We start from the raw sequence: 3600 nt of genomic DNA, 5'->3' as shown, positions 1-3600 counted from the left end.
AGAATAAGCACCATATTCTTTTCCCACAGGGTAATACAGTTTTAGTGCCAAAAGTTTCCTCCCAGCATTTCTCCAGTGTCAGTTACTGTTTCCCATGGCTTTGTGTTGCTCAACATTGTCTTGGTTTCTAGATTCCGAAGAACATTGGGATTAAGCTGATAAAACAAGGATGCATGCCCTGGAAGTAAGTAACCCTGCACAAGAACACATGGGAGCAGCCCTGAACACTCCCTGAGTCCCTGCACATAACACTTAGGTTGGTTTCTTTGGGCTTAGCAAAGTGACCTACTGGCCTATATTCCAAGATGCTGAGGAACATCTGTTGCTAGCCAGAAATTTCTCCCTTGCTGTCCAATCCCAGAGACCCCCAATCCTGTATGTCAGACTACTGTGAAACCTATAACCTTGTCCTCTCTAGGCTCCTCCCAGGTGTGTTATTGCTTTCTCTCTTTCAAAGGAAGTGAAATCACATTTGCTGCACTCACTGGGGCTCCCTGGTTTTTCAAGGCCAATGAGTATCATGCCTTCTGTGGCTCTTTGGTTTTAAGAGGAACAGTTAATATGTTCCTATCTGTTTTTTAGGGTCAGCCATAATTGAGGAAGCCGACTCCTAAAGCAGCGGGGGAAGATGGATTGGTTGGGGAGAGCCCCCAAAGGAAGACGACCAGTTATAAGATTATTGCTGTGACCTCCGCCCAAGAAATCAGGCCCTGAAGGATCTGGGTAGGAGAGAAGAGCTTCCCAAGGGTGAATGACAGGGCTTGACAGTTCACTGGATATGGGGAGAGACAAGACTTGTCAGTTACAGGGAAAAGATTAGAATGTAGGAAGACAAGAGAGCAAGGTGCAGGACAGAAGCTTGGGGATTAACTAGATTTTGATAGTGGAAGGAGGACGAGGAGCCAGCATAAGACAGGTGTGGTCAGAGACAAAGGAGGAAAACAGAGTCCAGGGCTTCACAAAGGAAGCACAGAAGCATTTGGATCTAAGGGTGTATGTTGTACAGGAGATTCTTAATCTGGGCCAGTTTGGACTAGGTAGCTTCTAAGAGGCCTTCCAAATGGGAGGCTCAGGTTCTGGGAGGTTATTTAGTGCCCTTGGTCTGGGCTGTTTTACAGGTGGTTAGTGGACTCAGTGGGAGTGAGAAAGTAGAGGCACCTGGTGTGGAATTTGCCAGTGAGGGGGAGGAGCATTGACGCTATATAAACTGAGGCTGGCTAAGCATTAAGGGCAGGTGTTTACTGGTTTGGTTTTTTGTTTTTTGAAGAGAGGCCTGAGCACATTTGTGGGCTAGGGTGAAGGGGACCCGATAGCTTGGAGTCAGGGGATGCCTGAGAAAGAGGTAATTTCTTTGTCTGCTTTGTCTTCTTTTTTGTTTCTGTGGTTTCTCTTTATTCATACACCCCCCCCCAAAAAAAACGGTTGGCTGGTTGAATAAACCTACCTTTTATAGACTGCGGAAATCAGGTCTTCTATGGAAACCTGATGACTTTGCAAATGTCTAGAAATTCTGCCATGATAAGAAAATGCAAAAGCATTTGTCAAAGTGTTGCTGAATTCAGAGAAGCTTTTGGTCGTTGATTTTCTTTCTTTTTAATAAATATTTGATTGACTTTTTGGTTTTCCTGCAGTCCTATCCCAATAGTTGCCATCTCCTCCCCCACACCCATGCTGAACCCTCCCCATGAGTAATAATGGAGAATAAGAATAGCTGCAGACCCCAAGGCTAGCAGCACAACTGACATTCCTTACCTGGCATCCTCTGCTCTTCTTTCTGATGACCTGTGGTCCATCCTTAGTCCCTGGATTTCATTTATGTCCCCGAATCTTTTGGTGCTAGCTTTCATCAACATCATGGTGGTCCTTGGATGTTAACATCCCACTTTCCTCACTCAGTCTCAGTTCATACAAGTCTTCCAATGTTTGGCAATTCTGAAGTCATCCTCATCATTTTCTTATTTTGGCTGAGGTCACCCAGGTCTGCAACCTAGGAGTCCCCTTGGACCCTTCCCTCTCGACCACTCCTCATATTCAGTTCAAAATCTCATCAATGTGACCCCCACAGCCCCTTTCCTCCACTCACACCACAGTCACCTTAGCTCAGACCCTCAACTATTCCAGCAATGTCCTAGAGCAGCATAGGCAAAGACATGGCATGTGTGCAGAGCTGGCACTTGGGAAGCCACCCCGTTCCCCCTCTTCCCAGTGCCCAAGGACATTTTTGCATGCCCCACCCCTCTGTCCAGCAGCCCAAAGCAAGCACTTTCCCCCTCAGCTCTCTCTGGTAATGCAGGGACTCACAGACAGCTTGAATTTGCCCTCTGGACACTCAAACTTGGAAAAGGCCCACCAACACTGTCCTAGAGAGTCTCCAAAAGCATCCAGCCTCTTTAATCCACCCTCCACTTTGCTGCCAAACTGAGAGTCAAAGGAGAATAGATTTAGGGACCTTAGAAATCTCCCTCATTTAGCAGATGAGGAAACTGAGGCTAAAGTCAAGTGACTTGCCCAGTGTCACACAGCTAGTTGGTGTCTTAAGACAGCATTTGAACTGAGGTCTTCCTGATTCCAAGTCATGTGACTCATGCACCAAAGCAGGTTGTCTCAGTCAGATGTGAAGCTGGCTCCCAGAACACAAGTCTGACTTTATTCTTTCCTGGTTCAAGAGCTTTTGCTGCTTTCGTTTTGCCTCCAGGATAAATTGCAAATTCCTGTTGGCATTTAAAGGCCTTTCAGGCTGACTGCACATCAATCCTTGGGCAGGCTCCATCACAGATGACCTGATTGGCTGTGGCTGTTCCTGTATGGCCCTCTCTCTACCCCACCACCACTTTGTTTCTTTGTACAAAGCATCCCCCACACCTGGAATACCCTTCCTCCTCATAGAATCCCACCTCTTAGAATTTTGCCTTCCCTTCAAGAGCCCTCTCAACTTCCTCAGGGTTAGTGCTGAGATTGATACTGGATCTGTCTTGTAGGTATGGCCAGGTTCTGTGGAACTCCTCAATAAAACTTAAATACCTTGGGGGCAAGGAGTGGCTCTTCTATGTTTTTGTACCCCTACCACCTAACCCAATTCCTTAGACTTAGCCAAGTTCATTAGATTGCACTCCTTGGAATTCCTCATATTCCTTGTCTAAGTGTCATAATTAATACTCTCATGTTTACATGCCACAATTTGTTGGGTGATTTATTCCCCCATCAATGGGCACCCACTTCATTTCCAGGTCTTTTTTCCTCCAGAAAGGGTTGCTATGGACATTTTGGCATATGCAGAGATTTGCTTTTCGTCTTTGTCCTTCTTGGGGCATAAATGGCCACTGTACATATTGGACACAGTAGCCAACACCTCTTTCCTTGTGAGGCCCGGTACTCTGTTTCCTCCTACCTCTCTGACCATTCCTGTCTTATGCCGCCTCCTCATCCTGCTGTTTTAATAGAGGTATTTCCCAGGGTTCTGACCTGGACTTTTTGCTCCTGTCTTCCTCTGTTATAAGCTGTTAATGATCTTTTCTATGTAACTTAATAAAGAAACCCATCTGTGTCCTACCCATCCACCCCTAACTCCAGTCCAGGATTTCTTACTGCCTCTTGGGTGTC

Source organism: Gracilinanus agilis, chromosome X, assembly GCF_016433145.1.
Source record: "Gracilinanus agilis isolate LMUSP501 chromosome X, AgileGrace, whole genome shotgun sequence".
In the NCBI taxonomy this organism is placed as follows: Eukaryota; Metazoa; Chordata; class Mammalia; order Didelphimorphia; family Didelphidae; genus Gracilinanus; species Gracilinanus agilis.
The sequence above is the reverse complement of the archived record's forward strand: the minus strand, read 5'-3'. Positions refer to the sequence as shown.